General features: G+C 35.1%; 1 non-coding gene and 1 pseudogene across 2 annotated transcripts; both read right to left on the minus strand.

Annotated features, from left to right (window-relative positions):
• Window positions 1-815: 815 nt before the first annotated feature.
• Window positions 816-11,142, minus strand: LOC18436055 (large ribosomal subunit protein eL36x-like; annotated as a pseudogene). Its single transcript, XR_016061088.1, has 4 exons — window positions 10,876-11,142; window positions 8,198-8,341; window positions 6,635-6,835; window positions 816-1,092 (listed from the first exon to the last, which is right to left on the minus strand). The product of XR_016061088.1 is annotated as a large ribosomal subunit protein eL36x-like (transcript).
• Window positions 9,276-9,361, minus strand: LOC148780778 (small nucleolar RNA Z102/R77). Its single transcript, XR_016039869.1, has one exon. It is a non-coding gene; the product is annotated as a small nucleolar RNA Z102/R77 (small nucleolar RNA).
• Window positions 11,143-12,309: the final 1,167 nt, after the last annotated feature.

Below are 12,309 nucleotides of genomic sequence, written 5' to 3' on the forward strand. Positions count from 1 at the left end.
AGGGTTGATTCTCTTTAACAAAAGAAAAAACGGCACTAAAGATCAAACTCCCTCCAAGATTTGACCATGAAATGTCAAGTTGAAGACCGATTAAATCTAGGGCTTACGATCTATCTCATTTTTTTCTTTATTTCTTAAAACAATTCACAAAGTGAATCAGAGATGCTCTAAAAATTTAAATAAAAAAAAATAAGAATATGCAATGCTTTGAAACAGTTCACAAAGTAACCATTTATTTTCCTTGGGTGATACAACCTGAACATGGCCTAACATTTCAATTCTATAAACCTTGATTGAACACTACTAAAATGGAATGCCAAATCATATAACCCTGTAATTATACTTTTCAAATATATGTGTACCATCGTGCATCCTCTCCTAGAAGACAAAAAATTCAGGAAATTTTGTGAAGGTGTACATATTACCAAGGTGAGGTTTGATATAAAGTTGACTATTTCTACAGTAAAAGTAATACGCACCTTTAGATGTCATATCAGCATTAAAAACCTTATGATGGCTTCAAAATCTCTTTTTATCCTCAATTATAAAATTTAAAATTTCAAAAGTAGTACAGTTCAAACGGATCATGAAACACTTGAAAATCTTAAAAATAAACAATCCAGATAACTTGTTACAAAATGCACTATCTTCTGAATTTGAAATTCTTTCTTCTCTTCATGTCCATTCATCTGAAGGTTGAGATCACAAGTTTGAGGGTTCTCCTACATTGGAACATTCTAAGTTTTTGACGTGCACCTTACTTCAACAATATAAAGTTGCAACCTTACATAAACTTTTTCCATCCTAAAATTCAATTTTCCATCCGTGAATTCAATTTTATAAACTCTCTCCAAAAACCATTAAAAGACGTTCATCATTCTCCGCTGATTTAAGCCCAGGATGTCCAGGACTTGCAGGTCTAAAAATCTAACATTCAAAACTGAGATACCACGAAGTTTCAAACTCTCTCACTAAGTAAAATCATAACAAAGAACTTTCACAAAACTAGTTGCAGTATGTATAAATTGGTGGTTGCACTTTCACAAGACAAAAGAGGCACTTCATTTCTTCTTTTCGCTAACTCCAGCAGCCCTGCAATTCAAAAGTCACAAGCAAGGAACGTCATTCTATAATAATTTAGTGTCATGGTAAGTGACAATATTAAAGTTCTCAGAAAGCAAAAATAGCATAACCAGATGAAGCATTTAGTGCCATAAAGATTAGATGATTTAAATAAGCACACCAATTCATCATCTTGAAAGCAGGGTTAGATAAACAGTTGAACTCTAGCACATGGTAAATTTTTTGCACACATATTACTCTAACGACAGCTATGCAATCACGGATTGGAATATACAATGGTGTTAATTGGAAAACAAAATGAATCCATACTGTAAAATTATGATGCCATTATAGTGAACTTAAATATGTATCAAAAATTTCAAAATCTTACGACCTTCCTATTATAGATGCCATGGGGAGAGACTCCAAGAACTTGGATAAAAAGATAAAGAGAATCATCAAGCAGTTTGTGATTGAACATGAAATGATTATTCCAAAACAAAGATATTCAAAATCACTTTTAGGAAACACAAAAACAACTAGGGTTTTTCATTTCATCGTTCTAGTGTTTGTAAATATTTTACAATAGCAAGTAAACCTTTCACTCTCCATAGGCTTTTTTGTAATGTACAGGAACCTCAAGGATAGGCTGATTAAATCAAAAAACTGATGCATCAAAACAAATCTAATCAAAATCAAAAAACTGATTCATCACAGTGATTCCTATGCCAAAGCTAAGTATGCAGGAAAATCAAATATGAAATCACAAGTCTCAAAGTGGCGTTCCTATGGGGAACATGGAAAGTATAGCTTTCTAGACAAAAGGTACTCCCCTAGAGATTCTCAAAAAAGCCAATTATTGGTCCAAATCTGAAAAAGCCACCAGCGCAGAAAAAAAAAACAGCCACAAAGGCAATGCCTCAAATAATGAAACACAACTTTTCAAGAGAAGCTTACTCGGACCTCATGCTTGAGTGAGAGAGAAATATACATTAGTGTGACCACAAATTTGTAAATTAAATTTCAAAATTTCCTCAAATAATATTAGCAACAACTAGAGTTGTTGTTGGGTTTTATATGTTATCCATGTACATCCTTTACAGTTTAATACCCATCCATATATTTGTAATCCTCCTTCCTATAATGCTCAATGCACATTATTCCAGTGTGTTATACTTTATGAATTAGCAAACATGCCAAACACCGTATCCAGTGAATATCCATGACCACTAATGTCAGCAACAATGGGACATTGAATATCCATGACCACCAATGTCAGCAACAATGGAACATTTCTTTTCAGCACTGCTGCACTGCTAATCATAACATCCTTCACATTAGACAACCCATACAAGTTTGACATCATGGTTTTAAAATATGGCCGCATAAAGCGTTATGCACTGAGTAGTGCATCGCAACAAGGCGCATATGCACTTTGGAGAGATGCGCCCGCATATACGCCGCATCTCTCCGTATATGCAGCTGCATCCCGCATAATTCGCATATGCGGTCACTCTTTTCCGTAAAAAAAACAAAAAAAAAAAACCCTCGGGCAGGGGTATTTTGGACATTTTGAGCCCCAAAAAATGGGGGAAAGGCTCTTGGGGGTATTATAACCCCCAACCAACTAAAAACAATCACATCTGTGGCTTTTTTTTAATCAAATCAATAAAAAAAAAAAAAGTGGCAGAAAATTTTTCTTGGGAAGTTATTAGATTTTCATATTGCTTGGTGATCGGTTGTTGATTTACTTCTTTTGGGTGTTCATTTGAGGAAGTTAAGGTAAAGTTTAGAATGATGATCTACATGGAGACTCCCAAGATAACTTCTCTTTGGATTTAAAATTTAGAATCTCAAGACTTGTGAGTTGAGAAATGATGATGATTTGGCTTGAGCTTGACTTTTGAACTCTTTAATCTTTATAAACTTTTTGTTTGTATTTTGTAACTTTAAAGTTTATGGTCGCAAATTTGTGATTATGGCTGTTGAATGTTTTATGAAGCTAGTTTCTAGTTTCTATCCAGGGATAGTTGATACAGAATCTCCAACAAGCGATAGCGCATCTAGACCACATCGAGCCGCATCACGCCATCTGCCCCTCCAACACATCGGGCCACATCCCGCATTTTAAAACACTGCTTGACATACCCATTCACGCTGTGTATGTTGCACAATCGTCCTCATCCCAAAGATTACCAAATTGGCCCCTCACAGCCTTTTCTAATAACAAGGATCCATTATGGCACGTGGTTCAAATAAGGTCTTCTGTTCTTACCACTACAGTCCTCCGTTCTTACCACTACAGTCCTCCGCTAGTTTGCAGTGGTCTCATAGTGACGGTCGTCCCTTTGAAGGGGTAGCCCATCACTCCTTTTGAAGGGGTAGCCCATCACTTGTGACATATACATGAATGATAGTCCATCATTACTTCATTACATAAAACTCTCTACCCATATAGATCTTATTTTCAAGGCCCATGTGCACACATAGTTCAACAAATAATTACTTGGATCATTTATTTACAAGGTGTATAAGGTCCACCATCAGAAACAAGGATAAAGAAGTTCAAGCTGTTTTAAAAGTAACCACACCATTTATAGAAATATAAGATGTAGGGATGGAAGGGACCGCATCAATAAAACCAGAGCTATTTATATTAATAAAATGAATTTGCAGCGACTTGTTCAACTTTCCAATCATTAGAAGACTATACTACAATCACCCATTCCACAAGCCAAAGCATGTTTTGAAACAGGTTAGAAGGACAAAAGCTGCAAAAGTGATCAAAAATCTGGAGCAGTTGTCATTCTATAACATCCAAGAACGAAGAAATAAATTTCCCTCAAGAATGGTCTACTTTATGCTTTGATAAAGATGACCAATCCAAAGTACATCTCATGTGATATTTTGGTAAAAGAAAAGGTAGAGAGAGAGGTATATGAATCATGCTTTCAGTATTTAATGAGCATTAGAATGCCTCATACATAAACTAGTAAATAAAACATAAAATGAAACTGGTAAGTGTTAAAGATCAACTGCTAGATAAGGAACTTTTTGGGATAAACCTTATTTCCATTGTTAAACACCTATATCTAATAGAATTTCCTCTGTTTTCGACTTGGGTTGCTGAGACTGAGATATGCATCCTACGAAGAATACAAGATTCCACAGTTCAAAGTCACGATATAGTGTGCTTCTGACAGAACAGAATCAAAAGACCAAGATTTTGATCAATTCAGTTTTAACCAAGATCGTTGCAGCCGGTACAATTCCTGCCATTTAACAGGAAGCAGCCGGGTCCCCCCTGAACCAACCGGCTTACTGACCGAACCGACTGATCCTCTCAGGAATCGCCTGGTTCTGTCAAAACATACCTAGCTTGAAACGGCTGACCGACCCTTTTTCGAATCTTTGAAAGCCATTGAATACGGCTGACCAGCCCTTTTTCAGATTTTTGAAAGCCATGCAATTTTTTAAATGGCCAGCCCTATTTCAAATTTTTGAAAGTTGTGCAATTTTAAAATTTTTTTAAACACCAAATTTTTATGAGGTACTACTTTCTCAAAAATTCAATCCACCACAGCTCATCAATGGGCCCCAACACCATCGGCTGCCCTGCCACAATAACTCTCGTGTAAGCATGGCTCAGCTACACGCTCGTACTATAAAGTTGGGGCCAAAGCCTTTTATAAAGGCTTTTCCTGCTTTGAATCTCCAACGTGAAACTTTTATTTGCCGTGAATTATTCACTTCTTCACCGCATGAAACAACTTGCGTGCAAATAAATCACTAAGGGGAGACCAACTTTTACAGGTTTATTTTACTTCTCCTACTGGCCATTCCAATGTACAACTGACATTAGTTGAGTTTAAATCAGACACAAACATTGGCACAAACATGTCGATGGAGCTCCCTTCTATTTTTATTTTGGTTCTTTCTACTTATAGGCAAGTGGCATAGTAAAAATGAGGCAAAGTGGAACCATTTTGGGAATCGATATTATGCAATACAATTCGCAATGTAGAATATAAACCATCAGAAAAAACAAAAGAAGAATGGCTGGTTCCTTAATGAAAGTACATGCACCTTATCTACATCATATTTATACTTGAATTCAAGTGACTAAAAACTCATTTCATGTGGCAAAACACTCACATTAATGTGGCAAAACACTCGCATTAAGTCAACTCAATTCATACATTGGGCGAGTTTTATAGATGAAAAACTCGGGACGTATCCAAGTTTGTTTCTATATTAACTAGAAAAGTAATTGGTGAGGCCCCATTATAATTCTTTATGCATATTTGACAAATGCATGGTCTCTGCGACGTGTTACTATTATGGTATATAACTCAAATGAGGGCCTAAGATCAATTCCCACTACCAACACACTTTGTTTTTTACTTAAAAACAAAAAAGAACACAAATCAGGTAGTGGCGAGGTTTCTTTTTTTTTTCCGGCAATTGTAACTATGTGGCGAGAGGGTCTTTTTAGTTTTTTTCAGCAATTGCAACTATGTGGCGAGAGGGTCTTTTTTGTTTTTTGTTTTTTTTCGGCAATTGTAACTGTGGCGAGATTGGAGAAATGATTTAACTAATATGAAAGTTGAGATTGTATAAAAAAAGACTTCGTCAAAAAAAAATTCATTACAAAAATTTGAGTTAGAGAGATTCATTTTATTGCAATAAGCTGCATTTTAAATCTTATTTTGACCACAAAATAGATGTAATGAATAACAAACACTCGGACATAAGACATGTTCTCAATATTTATGTATTTTTAGTAAAATAATAAAAAATTATAATGCAATACTATTTTTTTTTTTTGGAAAACTAAAAAATTAGATTTTTAAGAAACTCTAGTTTTTTTCCGATCCAACACAATCTTTGGGTTGGCCGATCCGGGTCACCAATCCGTTTTTTTAAACCTTGGTTTTAACCTTGGTTTTTAAACCTTGGTTTTAACTGTCTAATAGAACATCCTCTATCTTCGACTTGGGCTGCCGAGAATGAGATATGCATCCTAAGAAGAATAGGAGGTTCCACAATTCAAAGTCATCAATAGTGGGGTTCTGAAAGGACAGTTTCAGAAGAACAAGATTTTGATCAATTCACTTTTCAAGTGTGATAATGATAGTATAGGTGCTACAGTCAAAGGAGGCAAATTCCTAATCAATCATGGTTTGTAGAAACAGTTGTTACCAAACTTTATTATATTACATACAAATCAAAATTAATCCTCAAGAATTGTTTGTACACAAATGTTCATTGGTTTGTCATTTCCAGATAAAATTCTTTTACTAAATTAAACGAGTGGCATATTATATGAAAAATTTTTATAATATGTCTCGCATGAAAGACAAAGCCAAAATCTTTGTACAGCATGATATTTCTTGGCTAACAAACTTCACTAATTTCTTGCTCTCTATGGAAAATAACCTTGGGAAGCACATTTTCAGCGACAAGCACCAAAAAAACAATATCACAATGTTCCACACAACATTCACAGGCATGTGCATACACACTGTACGTAAATTATCCAAATATGAGATGTAAAAAACAAGCAACTCACCTCATCTTTCGGAGAACACCAGCCATCTCTTCTCTCTTCTTCTTTGCTCTTTTGTGGGTACCCAACTTTCTCTTTGCAACTTTCAATGCACGCTTGTCCTTCCCAACCTTAAGAAGCTCAGTTATCCTCTTCTCATAGGGTGCGAAAGCCAGCAACTTCCCTAATAAGGTTCCTCACAAACTGTGCTCTCTTGCTGGTTTTCTGGTTTATCACGAACCAAAGCAAAAGCATTCTGAATCAAGACAACAATATCAATACAGCTAGGGCTTTTTACGAGGAAAATCATCTTAGATATGTTCTTCAGACAAGACATCATGGGTTTTAGATTATGAAACAGGATAATTTCCATCCCCGTGTTATTGGTTGAGAGGGCCAATCTACCGTATTGCCCCTCTTGCAAAATGGCTTTCTTAGTCCAGTTAAGGGGGCTCAAGCCACTAGTCTCTCGCGCAGGGCTCCTTCCACTATGCTTCCAAGCAGTTCTTACACCACTGAATACCATCTCCTCATACCGCACTTCCTCTAGAAACTTTACAACCATTCCAACAAATCAAAGTCCCAAAGTAAATAAAACCCAGCTTGAACCTCCTTTTATTCTGCCATAATTTCTACAAAATCAATTACTACAAAGATAGAGAAGCCTATTCCACTTTCTCAAATGGTACCATATGATTACATCGATGCCACAGTCTTTGACTCTTTTACCTCCTTTTCCTAGATGGGTCTCTCAATCTTACTGAGAAGATGTTTCAGATTTAAGATGCTTCAATCCTGTTGACAACATAAAATGAATATTGGCATATGATATGGCTTTCACAATTGTAACTCTTGGGAGTTTTTGTGGGGAAATTTTGTAGGGATTCAATATGAATAAGACTTATTAGGTATTGGCTTTATTGGATGGGATTCATCCATTATTGCAGAGCTTATTTGGCTCGGTGACTATTAAACACTTTGCGCGAAGCAGTAGCAAAAGGGGAGCGACTAGGAGAAAGTCCAGTAGCCAAGAATGTGGAGCAGGGAGGGAAAGCCAGGATGCAGATGAGTGGAGAGCAAATTGTAGAGTGAGAGTTAAGGTGGGGAAATTAGTAATGTTGAGAAGGAGAGAGTTTAAGAAGCAGACAAGGTGGCATAATGTTGGGTGATGGAGTTCCGACGGAGTCGTTTAGAAGAGGGCTATCGAAGAGGGAGATGGGAGAGACAGGAAGGTATAGAGAGCACAGAGTGGCATTGGAAGAGCAGATTCGAGAGCAGCAGCTTTTGGTAGGGGTAATATGGTCTATTGCCCTTAGAAAGAGTTCAATGGGGATGGAAACAGCCCCTACAAATTCTAAAACCCAGGATATGCAGTGTCCTTAAGAAGAACATCTAGGATAGCTTTTTCCTTAGAATGCCCATACAAGTATCATATTGAAACAGTTACAATACACTGCAATTAACAGAATAACAAAACATAGAGATAAGAAACCAGAACAATAAAACAAGACAAACAGACAATAAAAGATCCAGCTTTTTTGAGTTCCAATAAAGGAAAAAGATGCAGATAACAGATAAAAAAGTTACCCCCTTTCTATCTGAAGGACGAGGGGCCAAATCTTTCTTCGTCACTATATGACCTTTGTTCAGTCCCACAAAAAGGCCAGTGTTTGGCGCCGGAGGTGCCATAGCTCACTCCTTGTATGTATTGAGTTTATACGTATATCCTCTCTGAAAGAATGCAATCCCATGTACATTGTACCATTAGACTAAAAGTATCCTCCTTGAAAGAATGCAATCCCGTGTACACTGTACCATTAGACTAAAAAGTATGTCCAAATGCAGTAGATATCAGCTGCATCCCTATCTTAATCTTTTACATGTCAGCCCTTATACAATTGTTACAAGAGTTGCAATTTGAAACATTTTAGAACTAGATAATGACTAATGACAAAGTAAGGTAAAGAGAAAACAATGGAAAGACAAGGATGTTTGTCAAGGTAGCTTGGAACCTCCCACATGGACCTTGGGATGTGTGTGTATATCATCTGAACCCCTAATGATCTAATCAGTGATATTCTTAAACATTAGGCGTTCAGGGATTATAACACATTAAACCAACAAAAAATCTTGTGATCTAATCAGTGATATTCTTAAACATTAGGCGTTCAGGGATTATAACACATTAAACCAACAAAAAATCTTGTAAAACATGTCCATGTAAAACGAAATATAGGCATCACCGAAAGAATCACAACTGAAAATATCGAATGTCATCTGGTCTTTTGAGGTAACTGCAGACTTAACACAGCTAAAATACACATCGTACAAATAGCGGTGAATTATGGCGATTTGGTCTGGTGACAGGCAGACCTATATAGCCCCGGAAAGTCATCAAAGTATGATTTCAAATTGCTATTTAAGTTAACAAGAAATTTGAAAAGTGGTCATTATATATTCATTTGGTACCAATCAATTTCTCTTATAGAAGTACATTGGTTAGTACGACTGGGAATTGTCCTTTTTTATTTCCCATTCATGAGGTTCATATATGATTAACTCAATCAACTGAAATCAGTTTCCATAAAATACTCAAGTATCTGATATCAATTATATAAATTTTTTATTTCTTTTACTTTTATTTCAAAATTTGAACAATGATAGAGAGTGGTCAGATAGAGCTAATATAGCATCTGCCATCATTCTGGCAATCAAACCAATAGGGAAATAATCATAGTCATCGCCCCACTCTCTTAATTTCTTAAATAAGTTGATCTTAAAAATATATTAACTTCTTTGCTGAGGAAAAAAATATAATAACAATTACTGACAATAATGGAACAATGCAAAAGTCTAGAAAGATGCAACACAGCATATATCGACTCCTTAAGGCATGCTACACTATGATTCAGTTTATTTTGTTTTTATCACAAGAATGAGTGTTTAGGCACAGCAAACATATAAGGCTCTAAGCCACTTATCCAAGTGAAGCTAGAAGAAATGCAAAAGTTAGTCATAGGACATAATGAGATTGATGAAAATAACTTTTAAGTTTTCAATGTGCACCATTCAATTTTGCACCATAGAAAACTTATTTTCAAATGATTTTACAATGCTTCCCATAAAATTTTCATCCTTCTTCCAATTTTTCAGCATTCTCTTGATTCTTGGGCATCAGATATAAGGAATTGCACTGATTTTCATATATATTTTCAGAATGTTCCCTAGCATGTCATATTCTTAAACTCTATCACTAATACATTCATTCTCAAGCATCACATCAAATGTCATTTCCTTCTCAAATTAAAGACAGAACATTTTTCAGCCTTCAAACTCCTTTTGCACATTGTACACTTAAATCTCATGAAGATAAATCCCAAAAACATCAAATCTTGAAATTTAATAATATCAGGATGAATACAAGTATAAAGAATCACATTCTCCAGCACCATTCAAATCAAATAAAATGTGCAGAAGAAACTTTAATAAGAAGTACAGATCAAGATTTTGGTTTCAAATAAACGGTAGAGCATTATTTCCTTCCAAAGAGAAAAAGTTGCCCCTCAACCAAAATTAATGTGGTCAGGACCGGACCAGCGACCAAACCGGTCAAGGCACTGGTTCAGTTTGACTGGCCAAACCAGACCGGTTTACCTGTCAGAAGTCTAAGAAATTAAATAATTAATAAAAATGGTAAATAAGGGAAAAAGGAAAATACAAAAAATATGTAAAAGTCCGAAAAATATAAAAAATAAATAAAACTTCTAAAAAATAGAAACAACACAATTGTCAAATTCTAAGTATTTGAGGGAAGGAGATTTTAGTTGTACAAAATATCATGACAATAAAGTGAATGCGTAAATTAAACTTAAGATTCTTAACTCTATGATTAACTGTGAACATCAGTCGCTTAACTCAAACTGGAGGGTAATGGAGGACCCAAAACACCATAATTATTTATATATTCTATGAAGAGATATTTTGCTGTGCATGAGTTTAGAATGAGAGTTATTATCCAAAAACAATTGACCTGTGAGAGACGTTTGAACTTTGAATATGATACTCCTCAAATACTTTAAAAAAAAATTGACCAGAAGTTGGCCGGAATATCGTCAGAAAACACTATAATTATTTATATATTCTCTAAAGAGATTTTTGGCTGTGCATGAGTTTAGAATGAGAGTTATTATCCAAAAACAATTAAGCTGTGAGAGAGGTTTGAACTTTGAATATGATACTCTTCAAATACTTAAAAAAAAATTGACCTGAAGTTGGCCGGAATATCGCCAGAACTGGCCGTAATCAGGACGGAGGAGGAGGAGGACTACAGATGGGTTGCCGTTCGAAAGCTGCGAGAGAGAGAGAGAGAGGAGAAAACAAAAAAACTTATCGAATAAACTCTAAACCTTCTCTCCCTTCCGATTTCTCATTTTACAGAAAACCTAACCCCCATTTTGTCATTTTTACTGTTATATATTTTCAGATAAAGTATAGAATGATACCGATTATCCTTGGTAGGTAAATGATCCTTCGTATGTAAATTAATCTCTTAGGTAAATTAATCCTTGGTACGTAAATTAATCTTGACCATTGAATGTGAAATTAGGTGGCTGCAATTGATCATTGGATGTAAAATTAAATGGATACAATTATTCTATTGATTAAGCTCAAACTTTAAAAAAAAATAATAATAATCTTTATGACACATCCGAGCTATCAAATTTCAATGATTCTAAACAATTGTGAGCATTGTATATAATCTCATATTTATTTTTAATAGGACTGTCCTTTTTTATTTCTAAAAAGAAAAATAAACAATTGTGAGCATTGTATATAATCTCATATTTATTTTTAATAGGACTGTCCTTTTTTATTTCTAAAAAGAAAAACAATAGAGGCACCCCAAATTTGAACCAGTTCAATTGAGGACGAATTGGATCAACCAGTTCAATTAAACTCGCACCCCAGATTTGAACCAGTTCAATTGACGACCGGTGAACTATCTTTCAATTTGTTTTTTGTTTTTTTTATCTTGCAAAAACTTGCAAACCTTTTACATTCTGCAAATCTCGTTTCCAAACTTGCAAACCCTCTAATGGGTCGTTTGGGACTTACTACATAAATAACCTGGATATTAATAGCCTAGTTTTTGTCAAACCCTTTTCATTTTCTCTCTACCTCGTCTCTTTTCATCTTTCTAGGACCATATTAATCCTTTTTTAAAACTCTCTCCCTCCATTGCTTTTACGGGTTTCCTTTTCTTCTCTCACCTGGATATTAATAGCCTAGTTTTTGTCAAACCCTTTTCATTTTCTCTCTACCCCGTCTCTTTTCATCCTTCTAGGACCATATTAATCCTTTTTTAAAACTCTCTCCCTCCATTGCTTTTACAGGTTTCCTTTTCTTCTCTCTCCTCGTTCTCTCTCAGATATCATCCTTCCTCCTTCAAGTCATATTATTTCTTCTCTTTTATAACTATATCATCCAATCCTCTTCACACATCCTATTTCTCTCTCTTTTATGTAACCAATTTTTCTATAAAAAGAAAAAAAAAATCTAAATCCACTCTCTTTTACCCTTGTATCAAATATCTCTTTGACCTATGTGATCTTTTGTCGGAGAAATACAATTTTTTTTTTTTTATAAAAAATAATTACCCCTTATTTTGGCAAAAAGATCACTCACAGATGATCTTATTA

Source organism: Amborella trichopoda, chromosome 8 (assembly GCF_054954075.1).
Source record: "Amborella trichopoda isolate Santa Cruz 75 chromosome 8, AtrichopodaSantaCruz75HAP2 v2.0, whole genome shotgun sequence".
Taxonomy (NCBI): domain Eukaryota; kingdom Viridiplantae; phylum Streptophyta; class Magnoliopsida; order Amborellales; family Amborellaceae; genus Amborella; species Amborella trichopoda.